Genomic DNA, 20,635 nt, shown 5'->3' on the forward strand with positions numbered 1-20,635 from the left:
TCCGACCCACCGGCCGTCCATGTCTCCGCTTTAAAGACGTCTGCAAACGCGACATGAAGTTCTGTGACATTGATCACAAGTCGTGGGAGTCAGTTGCCAGCGTTCGCCAGAGCTGGCGGGCAACCATAAAGACGGGGCTAAAGTGTGGCGAGTCGAAGAGACTTAGCAGTTGGCAGGAAAAAAGACAAAAGCGCAAGGAGAGAGCCAACTGTGTAACAGCCCCGACAAACAAATTTTTCTGCAGCACCTGTGGAAGAGCCTGTCACTCTAGAATTGGCCTTTATAGCCACTCCAGGCGCTGCTTCACAAACCACTGACCACCTCCAGGCGCGTATCCATTGTCTCTCGAGATAAGGAGGCCAAAGAAGGGCCCTGCCAGTCAGTGCCTTCAACATTAACAGCAACAACATCAAGAGCTAATGGCTAAGGGAGTGGAGTCCCATTAATTGGTTGGCCTTTCCCTCAAGTTAGCATCTTCCGGCAACTTCTGCAACCGAATATGCCCCTGACGTGTAGGATTTCGTATTTCCTCTGGATCCCAGCCTACGAGGTTGAGACGGGAGTGCAGATGCTAGACAAGTCTGCACCTCCTAAAACCATGCCTCGGCTATGCGGCAAACAAAGAAAGGTAACCTCTCTGCTTGGAAGCTGGAATGTGCGGACTGTGTGTCCTGGAATGAACAGCGACCCACGCTCCACAGCTAGTGAATGCAAGACAGTCCTGATTGACTGTGAGCTACACAACCTTGGTGTCGACCACTGCCACTGTACAAGAAACCAGATTAGCCGACACAGGCTGTACTCGAGGCTAATTACACCTTCTACTGGCATGGAAAGAATTCTGAAGATCGCCGAGAGCATGGTGTAGGCTTTGCAGTGACCAACCGGCCTATATAGTCAATTGAACCACCAGTAGCAACCTCAGAGCACCTCACCTCCCTGCGGTTATCATCTGATGGAGGCACAGTCAACATCATGTGCGTCTACATATCAATTCTGAACGCCGGCATCTCCGATAAAGAGCATTTCTGTGACTTCCGAAGTGACATTCTGAGTAACATACTAAATGGCGAGAGGCTATTCACCCTGGGTGACTTCAGCACACGTGTTGGGGCAGACAGTGATTCGTGGCCAAGGTGCCTCAGTCGTCATGGGGTGGGCAAGATCAATGATAACAGGCAAGCCTTCTTGAGCTTTGCGCCCTGAGTGAACTCTGCATCACCAACACCTTCTTCCAGGGCAGACATCGCCACAAGGTATCATATGGTTGGGCCTGTCACATGACTGTCACCTAATGTGTATTTCCTCTTGCAACTTGATCGGTTCATGTCTATGAATTCTCTTCTCAACCTGGGTCCCATTGTTCCAATGATTAGGTTTGAGTGGTTCGTCTCCAACAGTTTAATATCCCATGTGATTGGCTTTAATGCCTTGTTAATGGGGACAGGACAGGTAGTTCACTCAAGATTCCCTGGTTATTCTGGCTAGGGATTGAGCAGACACTACGTCTCCACCTCGATGCATTGGAATGTAAGGTATTCTAATGCAAATTGCTGTGGCCATTTTAGCTGTTAACCGTCACATTTTATCTGTTCCTTTTTTAAAAAAAAAACATTTTATTCAGGTTTCCAGTCGGTGGAATAAAAAATCATCATTCGGCATAGTACGTGTTCGTGACAATTGCCTTTGAGTAATAGAAGCTTTCCTTTTCGTCCCGTTGTTACAGCCATGTGTTGCGACATGGGTGGTCCCTGCTGTTCAACTCCTCGCCTGACCACAGAAACTGTATTTTTATCAGCGTTTAACCCCTTGATGTTTTATTTTTCAAATAAACATACTTTGACAGGTTTTCTTGTCGGTTTAATTAAAACAGAAAATCAATTGTTTATTGATCAATATGCCTTATCTCAAAATTGTTGCAACCGCATCCACTCAGGCATTTGCTCGCATGTAAACACACACAAGAAGAGCCAGATAGAGAAGGGAAAAAGGAAGGTGACTTTTAGTCGGGTAGGTGTCACGATAAACCTGTTGAATTCTTTTGGCAATCAAGTCCTCGATGGGTGCAGGCCTGAGATGATTGTAGATTTCTCTCTTGATTGAAGGTTCAGTTGAAGACAGTGGGTCACTTCTAGTTCCCACTGCTGTGTAATGTAGGTGTAGGATTTTGCAGCTGGGCACCTGCCTTCTGGCTTGCTGCAACGCAAGCTCTTAGAATGTTGCTTCTCTCTCTCTCATGTCTCCTCACACCTACTGTTCTTGTCTCTTCCCCGTGGTGATTGCACAATGGCCCAGGATGTGGCTACTTCACACCTTCTTTGCTTTAGAAGAAAACATTCAATTCTGCAATGTTTTAAAGATGAGGTGCAATTGACAACCTCTTAGCTTCCAAGATTTGTCCTTTTGTTTTTGTGAGACAGTTTGAATACACAAAAGGCCAATCCCCTTTTCTTGGATGGCCATTTTGGACCATTGCTCACTTTTTAAAATAAAGATTCATTTTTTAAAAGACAGCTGCAGAGTTAGTCCATAGTTTGTATCATCGCACTTCGGGTATGCGTGACACCATTCGTGGCGTAATAGACCTGGAGTGTTTGATACTGAGTACTTAGAGGAGGAAAAAGCAGTGTTGTGGAACATCATTTTGAGAGATGTTCATTAACTCACTGGTGTGTTCGCCTGAGGATTTCCATCTCCATTCCCTCCCTCCCCAGGGTCTAACCTTTAAAATGCAGGTGTACAGTTACCAACTGCAAGGCATGAGTCTCTTGTCCACATGTTTGATGCCCATTGTCTTTGAAGGCTTGTGAACTGCGGATAGTAAAAGTTGAGAGTCTTCTGTTTTTTATACAAGTGACGTACTAAGCCTTGTTGCTTAGGACAGACAGACCGAGCAAATAATCTTTTGTACTCTGAGTATGGATTTGGGAAAATTGATGCCCAGTTATCCATTTCAGAATTGAGGCACCATTGTTCTTTGTGGTACAGAACCATCTTCTGCTAAAAATAACAAGTCTTTTAGGTTCCCTTGTAATTTATTCTTTTCAAAGTTGTTGTGTTCTCTGCTTTGCACAAGCATACCAACCATACAAGGAGGATTGGTAAGTCAATTAAGTGGGTTCTTTATTTGAAGAGATGAAACTATATACAACAATAACTGGGAGGTTAATTAACACATCTGGTCTCAAGGAATACTCTTATCTTCTGCCTAATGATTACAGGAGTATATACATCACATCCTGTCTGGTGATGGGCAACAGTTTTAGAAATGCCTCTTAAAGGTGTAGCACAAATCGCCCTTTATTCTAGCTTAAAATTGTATCCTTAAGCAATCAGAACTATTTACGTTACATCAAGAGAAAGCTATATGTTTAAACAAAAGATTTTAGAGAGTAATTTACTTGACACTCTGAAGCATAATGGTGGTTTGATATGCCCAGACTTAGTTACTGTTAATTGGTTTGAGATTGCTGTATCTTCTCCCAATTCTGGATGTCTGTAAGAGTTTTGTGCTTGGATCATGTCTTAGATCCTGTTCTACTTGCAATGGGGCTACTTGGTGTTTCTTCTTCTGGTACTTCCCTGATTTGGCTTTGGTTTGTTCGCATTGTCCTGCATTTGGGTGTTCGTACTTGATATGATCATGATTTTGGATAGATGCTAATGATTTCTGCTGGAGTCCATGTTCCGTTGGTTGGGTGTTGTATTCATACCTATTGTCTGATGTTTAAATTGTTAATTCTTTGCTTGCGTGCTGGTCATGTGTGTCCTTCGTTTTCCCCTGTTTTTCAATGAATGCATCTCGTACTCCTGGATTTATAGATGAATGATGATTGGGAAGGTTTGTTTGCACTCGTCTGCCAAACAATAATTCTGCTGGTGAAGGAATGGTTGCACTGAGCGGTGTCACTCTAAGGTATAGCATTGTGACATGCAAATCACATTTAGTTTGCTGACATTTTATAATTAAGGACTTTACGGTACGTACCATACATTCTGCCATGCCATTGAACCTGGGATAATGTGGTGATGAGGTAATATGGTCAAGTCCCCACTTTTCATACATTGCCTTGAGTGATTTTCCGGTATATTGGGGTCCAATGTCTGAAACAACTTCTTGCGGTGCCCCAAATAGGCTAAAGATTGCACTCAGTGTGTCTTCAATGGCTACACTGGATGTGTCGTGTAATTGACAGATACTGGGAAATTTCAACAAGTTATCCATCATAACCTAGAAATCATCTCCACGGATGCTGAACAGATCAGATGCAATTCTGGTCCATGGATGTTCAGGTACTTCGTGAGGTAATAATGATTGTGTGTGTGGTGACTGGACATGTAAGCTTGGCATGCCTCACATTCTCTCATGGTTGTCTTGATGTCTTGATTCATCCCTGGACAGTATACTGTTTCTTTAACCAGTCTCCTGGTTCAATCCATCCCCATGTATACTTGGTGCAATTGCTGTAGGATGTCAGATATAAGGATTTGCTTGCCCATGGGGTCTGTTGTCTTCGCCCTTGTCATGTCATTATTATGATTGGTAACCAAGGTCAGGTCTCTGCACACCGGTAGGCCTGCAATCACTAGACCTGTGGTGTCCACAATATAGAATATCTGATATGACCATGGTCAGTTGTTGTAGCGATATTCAAGTGTGATGAATCCCAGGGAATTTCCAAACCGTTGTAGGCTGTGAATTTGGCAGTAGTTGGCTAAGCCATCACTTTCAACTTCTGTGGGTACATGCTTTTCAGTATGCAAAGTGGAAGAAGGTTAGCACTTGCACCTATTTTTATGAACAGCGTATGTCTCCCAGGCTTCTGTGGGCATACAATGTGAATAGTGGCAAAGGCTACGGATGGTACAACATTCATGATGCTGACTGTATGGAATGCCTGCTCACTGTGTGTCTCAATGCTTTGGTCATCCTCATCATCCAACCTTGCCGTCAGACTGGTCATTTTGTGGATTTGTCGTTTGTGATATCTGGTTTGCTCCCTTTGTTTTTGGAATGCTGCGCCTTTGTTGCATCTGACTGTTTAGAGATACAGCACTGAAACAGGCCCTTCGGCCCACCGAGTCTGTGCCGACCATCAACCACCCATTTATACTAATCCTACACTAATCCCATATTCCTATCACATCCCCACCTGTCCCTATATATTTCCCTACCACCTACCTATACTAGGGGCAATTTATAATGGCCAATTCACCTATCAACCTGCAAGTCTTTGGCATGTGGGAGGAAACCGGAGCACCCGGAGAAAACCCACGCAGACACAGGGAGAATTTGCAAACTCCGCATAGGCAGTACCCAGAATCGAACCCGGGTCCCTGGAGCTGTGAGGCTGCGGTGCTAACCACTGCGCCACTGTGCCGCCCCAAAGACTGTGTCTTGTCATGGTGTTGAACCACCTGTTCTGGCTTTGGCTTCCTGCATTGATGCCTCCAGTGTCCTCTGGTGACACATGCCTTGAATATGTTGTGAAAAGATGGACAATTTCTGGGTGCATGTATGACACCGCACCGTCTTCATGGCTTAGCGGATTTATTGGAATTGGCTACCGTGGTAATGGTGGAAGTAGTGCGCAGAGTCTGTAAACTGTCTACCCGAAAGGATTGCTTCATACTTGCGCCTGCTTTTGAGCAATACTTCCAAGCTGTAACCGTTGCGTTGGTCCAAAAGATCCTTTTGAGGGGTCGAAGCTGTCATGATCTGGATAATTCAATCAGTCAGCTCTGCATCTGCAAAGTCACAATTGTGCCCCTTATCTCTGCACTGGTTCACAAACTGATCTATCATCTCCTTGGGTTGCTGTCTGAAAGACCTAAATTCATGATGGTGTATGCGGAAATTGAGTTTAACTCTTAACTGGTCTCCTAATGTAAACTATATTTTGATTGGGTCTTTGAGGTGGTACTCCAACAGTTCAGATGAGTTCAATCTGTGGAGACCTTCGTTTCCTATGGCTATTTTTACTTTGATGGCTTGTTTGTCTGGTTCGGAGACGGCCAGGTCCAGAAAACGTAGTTCCATCAGTTGCTTGAATAATTTGAATTCAGTAAGGAAGTCTGCCGCCTTCCAATTCAGGGACGGGAATTTGTTGTCATCCTGTCAGTGCTTGTAGGCGTTTCAGCTTAGGAAGGAACAAATAATCAGGCTTGCGCAGCTCTTCAGGAGTTAAATTCTGTGGCTCCACAGGCATGCAGTTCCTCGGATGGCCGCACCCTGTTGGTGCTATTGCTGCCATCCCGTGTTTTGTGAACTGTGAGGAGGATAGTGTAGAACCTGAAAAGGACATAGACAAGTTGGTGGAATGGGCAGACAGGTGGCAGATGAAGTTCAATGCAGAGATGTGAAGTGATTCATTTTGGTAGGAAGAACATGGAGAGACAATATAGAATAAAGGATACAATTCTAAAGGGGGTGCAGGAGCAGAGGGACCTGGGCGTATATGTGTATCAGTCATTAAGGTGGCAGGACAGGTTAAGAGAGCGGTTAATAAAGTGTACAGTATCCAGGGCTTTATTGATAGAGGCAAAGAGTACAAGAGCAAGGAAGTTATGTTGAACTTGTATAAGACACTAGTTCGGCCTCAGCTGGAGTATTTGCATCCAGTTTTGGGCTTCGCACTTGAGGAAAGACATGAGGGCAGTGGAGAGAGTACAGAAGAGATTCACAAGAATGGTTCCAAGGATGAGTAATTTCAGTTATGAAGATAGATTGGAGAAGTTAGGACTGTTTTCCTTGGAGAAGATAAGGCTGAGAGGAGATTTGATAGAGATATTCAAAATCATGAGGGGGCCTGAACAGAGCAGATAGAGAGAAACTGATCCCACTCAGGATTGAGAACGAGAGGGCACAGATTTAAAGTATTTGGTAAGAAATGCAAAAGTGACATGAGGAAAAACTTTTTCACGCAGCGGGTGGTTAAGGTCTGGAATGCACTGCCTGAGACAGTGGTGGAGGCAGGTTCAATTGAAGCATTCAAAAGGGAATTAGACAGTTCTATGAAAAGGAAGAATGTGCAGGGTTATGGAGAGAAGGCAGGGGAATGGGACTGAGGGAGTTGCTCTTTCGGAGAGCCAGTATGGACATGATGGGCTGAATGGCCTCCTTCTGCACTGTAACATTTCTGTGATTTGCTAGGCCCCGCCTGTGAAGCAGCGTATTAATTTTTAATGGCGATGTCGGTCTTTTTCAGCCGCCTTAAAGCTGTTGGAGGCTACTGCTTGACTAATTTTTTTTCTTCTCTGGTCCTGTCGCAAATGTTTGGTCGCATCCGCCCAACCCTGGTACTCCCAATCTGGTGCCCCGATGTCCAATGCCCCTCTGCCATACCTCACAGAATTGGTTCTCTAAACTTTTTCCCTGTGCAAGCTGTAGAACAGTTGGACTCAGACTAATGCTCCTCCGATTTGCAGGTATTTTACTGGGACCCAATACCTGCCTGTTGAAGCAAAGTGTGGTCTCCCAACCACGCAGCTTTGCCGTGTAATGGGCGTCTACACTGTTGCAGAATCACCCGCACAGAGACTTCCGCACTGCTGTAAGTACTGCAGATGTACTTTTTAGGTCTTTAAACTTCCTCACAGTGGAATTCTGTAGCATGTGGAGGGGTTCAGTGTTGTAGATTCTGCAAAGCTTTCAATTCAAATCATCAAACACTACCAGCTGCCACCATATTGTGTTCTCTGCTTTATAGAAACACACCAACCACATGAGGAGGACTGGTAACTCAATTAAGTGGGTTCTTTATTTGAAGAGATGAAACTATATACAACAAAAACTGGGATGTTAGTTAATACACATGGTCTCTAGGACTGCTCCTATCTTCTGCCAATGTATACCTGAGTATATACATGACGTACACCAGTTTTAGATACACCCCTTTAGATATACCACAACAAAAGTCATCTGGTCTCACTAGCCTTGATTAGATTTTAAAAATAATTTCAAGGAGTGGGCAAGGAATTAGATGATGAACTGAAAAAATGTTTTTGCCTTGCAACAAGATATCTTGAGGGATATCCAGGTATACTGAACTGTGCAGTGTCTGAGATTGCATTGTTGGTAACAATGTGCTTTTATGGAGAAAAGGCATTCAAGCTAATTGCAAACTCGTTTGAACTGAACAGAGCATTCCTTATTTAACTGCTGAAGAGCAATGTTATTTGTTAAAAGGTCGAGTTTTTCTCATGGTAAGTAAGATTTGACAATTTTACAACTGTGTTGGTGCTGTACTCTTTTCCCCTCCGCCTCCTCCCCACCCCCCCCACCCCCCCCACCCCCCATCCCATCCCACCCCACCCCCACTTTCCACACCCTGTACAGAATCTGTGCAGCTGGGGCTAAAGGCTGCTCGGTTCTGCAAATGAAACCCGACCCAAGCCCAACAGAATCGCGCCCGACCCAACCCGACCTCCAGAATGTTCAGTTAACCTAGCTTCCATTTTTCACTTTTTAAGCTCGTCGGATAAGCAACAAAAACTGTAACTGGACTCGAAAGGTTGTTTAAAAAGTACATTTAAGATTGGAGCCACATGCTGGAGGTGGTGATGGTGTGTCCGACCGGTTCCCGAGCCCGAATGCCGGACCCCGAAGAGCGACCCGACCTGACCCGAACCCGACACGCGTCGGGTCCCGTCAGGTTCAGGTCGGATAGCCATGCCCCAGCTGGGGCCATTGCCCAATCTCCGCGCCCTGCAGTGGCTGTGATCAGCCCTGGGTTAGCACTGTTGGTTGTGGTGTGGCTGGGGCAAAGCTGATCTTCCTGTGCTTCTTTAGCAGTGTATGGAAGGGGCGAGCCTTTGCTATGGTTCTGCACACAAGATCCAAATCTGGAGACGGCCCCTCCCTGCATGCTCCTGTACATTGTGTATCATTCAGAGTTCTTCATTGGCAATCACCAAGACTCCAATTATTAGAATGTGATGCTATCTTTACCACCAGATTGTGCTAAATGCAAATAGTGTGCTGGTGACATCTGCTGGTACCAACAGTTGTAGCAGCTGAACATTTGTAGAGTTTGTGGTATTTGTAAATCGCCCTCTTTAAATAAAGATATATTATCCCCGCAACCATGAGCCATCCATCCCATTTTAGATAAAAACATAGATTATTTACAACAGCCAAGAAAAATACAGATAGACTAGTTCTTTCAACATTACAAGTTGCTTTTGTGTAGCTCCTTTAACGTAGAAAGAGACTTCACAGAGGAGTAACCAGAAATAAATGGACACCAAGCCCAGAAGGGGATTTAGGATTAGAAGACAAAAGCTTGGTCAAAATGGTAGATTTTAAGGGGGTTTCTTAATGGAGGAGAGGCATTGGGGAGGCTGAGGAAGTTGGGGAGGGAATTCCAGGGTATCGAGCCAATGCAGTTGAAGGCACGATGAAGGGGAGGGAGTTGAGATGAACATGAGACCAGAGTCGGGGAAATAGTGAGCTTGGGAGAGATGGTAGGGTGCAGGAGATGCTGAGGACATGAAGGAATTTAAACACACTGGTGAGAATTTTTAATTTGAGGTGTGTAAAGAGGTAGCTCCATATTTTAATGGCAACATGATTCACGTCCAAACTTTGCGTCAATGATTGAACAGAAAGATAATACCAGTTCCTTACGACTGTCCTGACATATACAGTCCAATCATCACCATAAGAGTGGGGACATCAAAACAGAAATGTTTGCAGATCTGACCTCTTAATATTGTGGTAAACGCAGACATTGTAACATAATATTGAATAACATACTGATCTACAATGTGGCAGGTCCAACTGTGGTTTTTCTCCATTCCTAGTTTAATTAGCTAATTGATATCAAGCCAGTTTAAGCTAGGTCTTGCGTGGGATTTTGTAATGCAGTTGGTGTTGTATTCACGTTCTTATCTGATGGGCGAGTCAATTTAACTCCTGATCTGTAGCAGATTAAAAAAATCATTTCTGCAGCATTTTGCTGTTTTAAAGTTCATTCACCACGACAGCAGGAAGACAAAAGACCAAAAGGCACTGATAAACGGCCTACCCACGTGCTCACCTACCACTTTCACCTTCACTATTACTAAAATCTTCAACTCCTCCGTCTTCAGTCTCAGCTAAATGCCCCTCACTGGTCTCAGGTGATCCGAACAGCTTATGTCTCAGTTCACCCGAATCTCCACTGCCCACGTTCCATCTCACACTAAATTCGCTCCAGATCGATCCTGCTGGTGACTTCAAAGTAATGTTTTTTTATTCAATCATGGGATGTAGGCGTCGCTGGCTACGCCAGCATTTATTGCCCATCCCTAATTGCTCTTGAGAAAGTGGTGGTGAGCTGCCTTCTTGAACTGCTGCTGTCCGTGTAGGGTAGGTACCCCCACCCTGCTGCTGGGAAGGGAGTTCCAGGATTTTGACCCAGTGACAGTGAAGGAACGGTGATATAGTTCCATGTTAGGATGTTGTGTGACTTGGAGGGGAACTTGCAAGTGGTGGTGTTCCCACGCATTTGCTGCCCTTGTCCTTCTAGTTGGTAGAGGTCGCGGGTTTGAAAGGTGCTGTCTAAGGAGCCTTGGTACGTTGCTGCAGTGCATTGTGTAGATGGTACACACTGGTGCCACTGTGTGTCGGTGGTGGAGGGAGTGAATGTTTGTGGATGGGGTGCCAATCAAGTGGGCTGCTTTGTCCTGGATGGTGTCGAACTTCTTGAGTGTTGTCAGAGCTGCACCCATCCAGGCAAGTAGAGAGTATTCCATCACACTCCTGACTTGTGCCTTGTAGATGCTGAACAGGCTGTGGGGAGTCAGGAGATGAGTTACTTACCGCAGGATTCCTAGCCTCTGACCTGCTCTTGTAGCCACGGTATTTATATGGCTACTCCAGTTCAGTTTCTGGTCAATGGTAGCCCCTAGGATGTTGATTCCGCGATGGTAATGCCATTGAATGTCAAGGGGAGATGGTTAGATTCTCTCTTGTTGGAGATGGTTGTTGCCTGGCACTTGTGTGGCATGAATGTTATTTGCCACTTATCAGCCCAAGCCTGGATATTGTCCAGGTCTTGCTGCATTTCTACACGGACTGCTTCAGTATCTGAGGAGTCGCGAATGGTGCTGAACATTGTGCAATCATCAGCGAACATCCCCACTTCTGACCTCATGATTGAAGGAAGCTCATTGATGAAGCAGCTGAAGATGGTTGGGTCTAGGACACTACCCTGAGGAACTCCTGCACTGATGTCCTGGAGCTCAGATGATTGACCTCCAACAACTACAACCATCTTCCTTTGCGTTAGGTATGACTCCAACCAGCGGAGAGTTTTCCCTCTCGATTCCCATTGACTCCAGTTTTGCTAGGGCTCCTTGATGCCATACTCGGTCAAATGCTGCCTTGATGTCAAGGGCAGTCACACTCGCCTCACCTCTTCAGTTCAGCTCTTTTGTCCATGTTTGAACCAAGGCTGTAATGAGGTCAGGAGCTGAGTGGCCCTGGCGGAACCCAAACTGAGCATCACTGAGCAGGTTATTGCTAAGCAAGTGCTGCTTGATGGTACTGTTGAATACACCTTCCATCACTTTACTGATGATTGAGAGTAGACTGATGAGGTGGTAATTGGCCGGGTTGGACTTGTCCTGCTTTTTGTGTACAGGACATACCTGGGCAATTTTCCACATTGCTGGGTAGATGCCAGTGTTGTAGCTGTACTGGAACAGCTTGGTTCGGGGTGCGGCAAGTTCTGGAGCACAGGTTTTCAGTACTATTGCTGGAATATTGTCAGGGCCCATAGCCTTTGCAGTATCCAGTGCCTTCAGTCGTTTCTTGACATCACGCAGAGTGAATCGAATTGGCTGAATTGTGGCATCTGTGATGCTGGGGATTTCAGGAGGGGGCCCAGATGGATCATCAACTCGGCACTTCTGGCTGAAGATTGTTGCAAATGCGTCTGCCTTATCTTTCGCACTGATGTGCTAGGCTCCCCCATCATTGAGGATGGGGATATTTGTGGAGCCACCTCCTCCAGTTAGTTGTTTAATTGTCCACCACCATTCACGGCTGGATGTGGCAGGACTGCAGAGCTTAGATCTGATCCGTTGGTTATGGGATCGCTTAGCTCTGTCTATTGCATGCTGCTTATGCAGTTTGGCATGCAAGTAGTCCGCTGTTGTAGCTTCACCAGGCTGACACCTCATATTGAGGTATGTCTAGTGCTGCTCCTGCACTGTTCAGGGTTGGTCTCCTGGCTTGATGGTAATGGTAGAGTGGGGGATATGCTGGGCCATGAGGTTACAGATTGCGGTTGAATACAATTCTGTTGCTGCTGAAGGCCCACAGCACCTCATGGATGCCCAGTTTTGCATTACTGGATCTGTTTGAAATCTATCCCATTTAGCACGGTGATAGTGCCACACAACACGATGGACGGTATCCTCAATGTGAAGGCAGGACTTCGTCTCCACAAGGACTGTGCAGTGGTCATTCCTACCAATACTGTCATGGACAGATGCATCTGCGGCAGGCAGATTGGCGAGGACGAGTTTAAGTATTTTTTTCCCTCTTGTTGGTTTCCTCCCCATCTGCCGCAGACCCAGTCTAGCAGCAGTGTCCTTTTGGACTTGGCCAGCTCAGTCAGTAGTGGTGCTACCGAGCCACTCGATGATGGACATTGAAGTCCCCCACCCAGATTACATTCTGCACCCTTTCCACCCTCAGTGCTTCCTCCAAGTGGTGTTCAACATGGAGGAGTACTAACTGATCAGCTGAGGGAGGGCAGTAGGTGGTAATCACCAGGAGGTTTCATTGCCCATGTTTGACCTGATGCTATGAAACTTCATGGGGTCTGGAGTTGATGTTGAGGACTCCCAGGGCAACTCCCTCCCTACTGTAGACCACTGTGCTGCCCCCTCTGCTGGGACAGGACATACCTGGGGATAGTGATGGCAGTGTCTGGGACATTGTCAGTAAGGTATGATTCTTTGAGTATGACTATGTCAGACTGTTGCTTGACTAGTTTGTGGGACAGCTCTCCCAACTTTGACACAAGCTCCCAGATGTTAGTATGGAGGACTTTGCAGGGTCGACAGGGCTGGGTTTGCCGTAGTCGTTTCCGGTGCCTAGGTCAATGCCGGGTGGTCCGTCTGGTTTCGTTCCTTTTTATTAACTTCGTAGCAGTTAGATACAACTGAGTGACTTGCTGGGTCACTTCAGAGGGCATGTAAGATTCAACCACATTGCTGTGGGTCTGGAGTCACATGTAGGCCAGACCAGATAAGCACAGCTTACTTACTTCCCTGAAGGACATGAATGAAACAGATGGGTTTTCACAACAATTGACAATAGTTTCACAGCTATCATTAAACTATTTTTTTAATTCCAGATTTTTAATTAATTGAATTCAAATTCCACCTTCTGCTGTGGTGGGATTCGAATCCATGTCCCCAGTGTAATAGCCTGGGTCTCTGGGTTACTAGTCCAGTGATAATACCACTATGCCACCGCCTCCTGTGTATCTGATAGTGGAAGTTCAGAACCCAAACCAACTCTTACACATAGCAGATTCAGTAATCCAATGCCCAAACCAGGCAGGTCTGCAATGCTGCATGGTAGCCTTGAGGATTGAACAGTCAGATTGGCTCACTAATGGGACCTAGCGGAGTGGACCTACCATGGGAGCTGGAAACCTCCCTGCTTGAGTCTAATTCAGCCTGCAATCCAATGACCAATGAGCAAAGTGGTCCCTGTTGGATAAGCAGTGGGAAACTTGCTGGTAGTTTGCATGGTCTAAGCTGGTTTAACTCCAGCAAAATCCATGCACAAATTTGGGATTCATTAGGCTTTGATTCTGTCAATCAAAGCCTAAGCTATCTGGCCTCAAATTGGTGGATTATGTCCCCATCACAATGGGAGATTGCACACTCCATATTGTGCAAATAGACCTCTAGAACAATACAATTTTACAGCATAGAAAGGGGCCATTTGGCCCATTACAGCTATGCTGACTCTCTGAAAGAGTTCTCCATATAATCCTATTCCCTTGCTCTTTCCGTACACCTGTTATGTTTCTCTTTTCTGACTACTTATCCACTTCTCCTTTTAAAAGCTATTAGAAATTCTGCTTCCACCTCTAGTCGAGTATTTCAAGTCCTAGCAACTGTCTGTGACATCTTCGTTCCTTCTATAGCAATGAACTTAAAATTATGTTCTCTTGTTGACTCACTGATCAGTGGAAATAGATTTTCCCTCATTTGCCTAATTGAACTATTCAGAATTATTAATCTTTTCTTAGCCATTTTTTTGTGATGATGAGTCCCAATTCTTTAACCCTCATAACTAAAGCATTTTATGCCTGGGATCCCTTTAATGAATCTGCTCTGTACTTGAGCTGGACACTTTTAAACATGATGTTGGGTTTCAACACCCATCTGGCTCCATTTAAAAAAAAAAAAAATCCCCTCAATGTTATGAATTCTAAATTATCATCCTCATCTACAAATGCCCCCACTGCTTTGCCCTTCTCTGACTTTTGCAATGCTCTCCATCCCTGGATTACAGCATTGACCCTCCACTCTTCTGATTCTGGTCTTCCTTGCATCCTTCCTCCTCCTTCCTCTACCTCAACAAAAAAAACCATCTCTTCGGCTGTGCCTTCTGTCCTCATCCCTCAATTGTTCATCTGCTTGCTGTCGATTTTCTCCTCTCTCACCCACCGTGGAACGTTTGCTAAGATACACATTCTCTATCTTTATAAGTTGTTGCTGCATCTCCACTTCTCTACCTCCCTCTCCTTAAAACATACTCTTTGATAATGCTTTTGGTTACCTGTCCTAATATGTCCTTAGCTCACTCGGTGTCAAATTGTGTTTGATAATGCTCCTTGCAAAGCACCTTAGGATGTTTTACTATGTTGAAGGCACTATATGAATGCAAGTTGTTGTTAATGACACTGGACTTAACCTTGGAAGCTGCAGAGTTGGGTCTGAGCATACAGTTTTGTGTTCTAATCACTGCACCATTGGTGGCCGTGCCTTCAGTTGCCTAGGCCCTAAGCTCTGGAATTCCCTTTCTCAACCTCTCGGCCTCTCCTTCTTCCTGGAAGACATTCCTTAAAACTGACCTCTTTGAACAACCTTTTGGTTATCTGTCCTAATATGATCTTATGTGGCTCGGTGTCGAATTTTGCTGATACACTCTTGTGAAATGCTTTGGGACCTTTTTACTCTGCTAAATGTTCTATACAAATGCAAGTTGTTGTTTTGGACTGTACCAAAATGATGACCTTGCTGAAGTGTAACCTTCCCCTTTTTCCCTAAGGAACGTTCCATGTGTCAGTGGGGTGAAGTAAAAACATTTTCCACCCATTTTCAAATAATCTACAACAATGTTCTTGTTTTACTCTGCCTTTGTTGTTTTTCTGTCTGTCAGATTAACTCCATATTGTTTATTGTCCCATCATGTGGAAAGAGTTTGACTTGGTTTTTCCTCCTCTATTCTGCAGCCACCTGGCTGAGATTATGAACTTGCCTTTGGAAATCTGTGAGTTTACCAAGACCAGGCCAAAGGCTCCATCATGATAAGAACCTTATCAAGTCTGTCTGTTACAATGAGGATTTTTTTTTTCTGAGAGTGTCTTGCAAAGGTGTGATTGCACAGAGAGCATCATAGGAGATTTCTCTTCATGATTCATAGTCACAAGGAATTTGCAAGAGATGCTCAAAAATGCGGTCAGATGGTGACGTGGATGCTTTCAATCATGCGAAATGTAAGTTAGTTACTGTTTATAAAAGAGGATGGGTGGATGTGTGTGTGTTTGTTTTGTTTTTAAATACCATCCTTTGCCAGCCTAACCCTTTTTGCTGATCAGTCATGAAAATGTACACCTATTGTAACTTGTTGAAACAGGCACCCCTCATTTCGAAATGCTGGAATTGCACTGCCGACCTTAAGAGATTATTCGTGGGGAGCCCAGGCAGATTCTGTAATGGAGTTAGCAGCTTCTGATGGGTGCAGTTCTAATAAAATGATTTCATGGCCTCCAGCTGCTGGCAATTCCAGAGATTGGAACTTCCATTTATCCCATTGGCTAAAATGAGCACAGTCAACTGGGAACGCGAGTCTCTCTTCAATTTGCTCCTCTGGGCCGAAGATTGGCTGGCTGCTCTTCTAAAGGAGCTTTCAGAGTATTGATGAGTTTCTTACTGAGTGCACAGAACAGACCCTCTGTTTCAGTCCATTTCTGAAGACCATCTTTTCTTGCTTCCCTGACAATGCCTGATTGTCCGTTGCTGAATGGAAGTTCTGGGTATGAGAGAGAAACTATTGTATTTTCTTGCCAAATTCCCCTCTCCTGCTCTTTGTTTGTTTTGTTTGGTGCTCACAAAGGATTGATAGCATATTGTCAGCCCTGAGCTTTCATTACAAAGCTCGTATGTTAGGCACAGAGACCATATTATCGCTAATATGGTCACCAGTACCTTATTTCTTGGAGTAGGGGCCTTGAATTCTAGGTCTCTTTTCTCTCAGGATTCATCAAGTCTATTTGGAATCTTAATGTTCAAAAGGTCCCTGTGTAACACCCAATTTTGAATCCCAACTGGGTCATTCTGCTTTTTTAAAAAAAAGGCTTATATTTATTTAGCAACTTGTTACATTTGCCAAATGTTTCAACACAATTTTTGTAGAAAATCCATGGTCTTATATAGATAACCAAAGGATGCCAACAAGCCCCCACAAACAGCATTGAGGTGACCGGCTGGTTGAACTGTTTTTGGCTCTGTTGGTTGACTAGGGAATGCTATCCAGGGATGAACACAGCGGGGGATCTTCCAGTACGTCTACTGGAAAGTGGCATGAGATTTTTAACACCAATCAGAACAGGCAAATGAGGCTTTGGTTTACTATTCAAAGAATGGATATAAACAAACTTGACCCTTCTGCCCGTGGTGGGGAGGTGCCGATAATGCAGTGTTACAGAGCTGTTTGGGGGTGGGGGTATTCGGGAAATTTCCCACTTTCTCAATTAGTTTAGTGTGCCCCTGATTGAGAGTAAGCTCCCCTTTTACACGAGTTAAGCGATCATTGGCAAAGAACCCTTTTCTCTTCAGCCGCAGAGAAGGTTCTGAGTTCAAGATCCACTGCAGGACTTGAGAACAAAAATCGAGCCTGACACTCCAGTGCAGTGCTGAGGGACTGCGGTACTGTTGGAGGTGCCGCCTTTCAGATGAGACGTTAAACTGAGGTCCTGTCTGTGCTGTCAGGTGGATGTAAAAGATCCGATGGCACTATCTCAAAGGAGAGCAGGGGAGTTATCCATGGGGTCCTGGCCAGCATTTATCCCTCAATCAACATCACAAAAACAGATTATCTGGTCGTTATGGGTGGGAGCTTTGATTGACTTCTGTGTTTCCTGCATTACAACAGTGACTACACTTCAAAAGTACTCTACTGGTTGTAAAGTGCTTTGGAATGTGGTTGTGAAAGGTTATCAATGCAAGTCTTTCTTTAAACTTTTCTTTTCTCCCACTTAGTCGTTCCATGAATTTTCCTGTACCTCTGCTTAAGGAAGCTCCTTGTCAGTTATATTCCTGAGCACTCCGCCCTTTGTTCCTTTTGGCAGTGGTGGGGGTTGGGGGGAATCAAGTTATACTGTTCTGAATTTGGGAGGGATTGAGTTTTGTGTTCGTTGGGATGAAGGACATAGAATTACAAAGCAGTTACAGCACAGAATCAGGCCATTCGGTCCAACTAGACTATGTTTGTGTTTAAGCTCCGCACGAGCCTCCTCCCATCCTACTTTATCTCATCCTATCAGCATATCCTTCTGTTCCTTTTTCCTCTCATCCAACTTGCCCCTAAAAGCACCAAATCACCTTGCCTTAACTACCCCGTGTGGTAGCGAGTTCCACATTCCTTGTGTTTGTCGGCATGAAATAATACTGAAGAATAGAATCATATCGAGAATAATAGGATGGTAACAACACAGAAGGAAGCCATCTGACCCATCATGTCTATTCCGGCTCTCTGTAAAAGCTACTCACCTAGTCCCACTCCCCCACCTTTTCCCCATAGCCCTGCAAATTTTTTCTATTCAGATAATTATTCAGTTCTCCTTTGAAGGCTTCCACCACACTCTCAGGCAGTGCATTCCAGATCCTAACCACTCACTGGGTAAAATAGGTTTACCTCATGTTGGTATTGCACCTTTTGCCAATCATCTTAAGTTGGCGTCCTCTGGTTCTCGACCCTTCCACCAATGGAAACAGTTTCTGTCTGTCTACTCTGTTCAGATCCCTCATGATTTTGAGCACCTTATGTGGCTCCTTATGTTTCCTCCAAACCTTTAATATGGCTTGGTTTTACCTTAACTGTGCGCCACGGTGTTTGCCTTGCTATTACTGCTGCACTAATGTGACGGTTCCCACACAAGTTGCTATTATCGCCTGTGTGAGGGAGATTGCTAATTACTGCAAAATGATGGGCAGCTTTGTGATTTGCGCTCTTTCTCACTAGCAACTGGTTTGACACTGCCTGATTTCATGTCGTGTTCCTGCGCCATAAAGGGAGAGGATTTTGATGCCATCACTCTAGACTGAATTCCAGTTCATTCCCTTTCAGTCTGTCGGCCATCACTACCGCCATATCCTTCGTCTGGTGTCACAGCTCATCTTCAAGCTGATTTCAGGTTTTGCATTGTCCACGGAAAGAGAGAAATCTTGTATTGTTGGAGAATGTTCAACTGCTTCTGCTGGATAAATGCAGCCCCTCTGTTGAGCTCGGCTCTCCTCCCTCCCAACATTTGGATGATTGTCACCTGCACCCTACTTCCCAACAACCACCCCCCGCCCCCAACCTTGGAATCATTGTCCTTGTAAACTCACCCAGCATGTTGCTCTTCCACAACATATTAAAGGATTCAATGATTCTAAAGGAATCCAGTAGCCCTTCCCTAAAGAACATCAAAATCAACATGTCAGGCACACAATGGATGAGCTGCTTCAATAGCTTGGAGTCTGATTTTGTAGCTTGTATAATTCTTAGTTTGCATCTCTTTTAGAAATTGTTTAGGTGCTGTCAGGCTGCTTTGCAAACTACATCATGATGGTGCTCTTCACATAAGACAAATATATTGGATTTTCAATGGTAATGCTCTACAGCAGAGATAGAGGCAACACTTCAGTTCTTGGAATCCTGCACACATTGGATCAAAATCACACAAGAGTCTATGGGCTTGTCCACGTTCTTACCACCAGGATGGTAGAATGCAAACTAGAGAGACAAGCTGTTCCTATCTTGGTTACTGGAATTAGCTGCAATTTTTTTTTTAATGTTCAATTGGCTTTTGCTACCTTAACATGTTCTTTGTGTTGTCCGGGTGGTAGCACTCTCACTTCAGTCAGGAGGTTGCAGATTCAAGGCCCGGTCCAGAGACTTGAGCAAATAACCCAGGCTGACACTTTAGTGCAGTATTGAGAGAGTGCTGCACTGTTAGAGGTGACATCTTTTGACTGAGATGTTAAACTGAGGCACAGTCTGCTCTTTCAGGTGAGCATAAAACATCCCATGACACTATTCAAAGAAGAGGAAGGCAAATGGTATATTTGGGATTGGAGTATAAGAGTAAAGAAATCTTACTGCAATTATACGTGGCACTAGTGATGTCACACGTGGAGTTCTGTGCGCAGTTTTGGTCTCCTTACCCAAAAAAGGACATACTTGCCCGAGAGGGAGTGCAACGAAGGTTCACCGGACTGATTCCTGGGATGAGAGGATTATCCTATGAGGAGAGATTGAGTAGACTAGGCTTACATTCCCTAGAGTTTCGAACAATGAGACGTGATCTAATTGAGACGTATAAAATTCTTAAGGGACTTGACGGGGTAGACGCAGAAATTTTTTTTCCACTGTCTGGGGAATCTATAACATGGGGTCACAGTCTCAGAATAAGGGGTTGGCCATCTTGGATTGAGATGAGGAGAAATTTCTTTCCTGAAAGAGTTGTAAATCTTCTCTATGCCAGAGAGCTGTGGATACTCAGTTGTCGAGTATATTCAAGACAGAGCAATCATCGATTTCTAGGTATTAAGGGATATGGGGATATTGTGGGAAGGTGGAGTTGAGGTAGAATATGAGCTGTGAACTTGTTGAATGACGGAGCAGGCTCAGCACCAAATGGCCGACTCCAACTCCTATTTCTTATGTTTTAAGAGCAAGGGAAGTTCTCTTGGTTTCTTGACCACCATTTATTCCTCAACCAACATCACCAAAGCAGATTACTGGTCATTTATCTCATTGCTGTTTGTGTCAGTTGGCTGCTGCTTTTCTGTAACAATTAATCCTTAGCACTTCATGTGTCTGAGACATCCTGATGAATGCATGTTCATTGACTCTCTCTATTGTGATGTTTTTAATGCCTGTTGCAATGTGGTGCAGACACCAGTTTGAAACTCTGCGGTATTTTTGCAAAATGCACGAGTGTAGAGTTTTGCAGCCAAATGTATTCCGCTTTTAGAGACTTTATTTATATAGTGCCTTTAATACAGTAATATGCCCAAGGCATGTCGCAGGAGTGATTGTCAAACAACATTTGACACCAGGCCACAAGAGGAGATGATAGAATGGATAAAGAGGCAGGTAGATTTTAAGGACTTGAGAGGCTTAGAGAGG

General features: G+C 44.7%; 1 protein-coding gene across 6 annotated transcripts in view; it reads left to right on the forward strand.

The window, feature by feature from the left end:
* Positions 1-20,635, forward strand: part of LOC137383959 (transcription factor SOX-13-like) — a 224,584-nt gene that overhangs the window by 129,356 nt on the left and 74,593 nt on the right. The gene's annotated exons all lie outside the window — the stretch shown is intronic.

The sequence above is a fragment of the Heterodontus francisci genome, chromosome 25, assembly GCF_036365525.1.
Source record: "Heterodontus francisci isolate sHetFra1 chromosome 25, sHetFra1.hap1, whole genome shotgun sequence".
Taxonomy (NCBI): Eukaryota; Metazoa; Chordata; class Chondrichthyes; order Heterodontiformes; family Heterodontidae; genus Heterodontus; species Heterodontus francisci.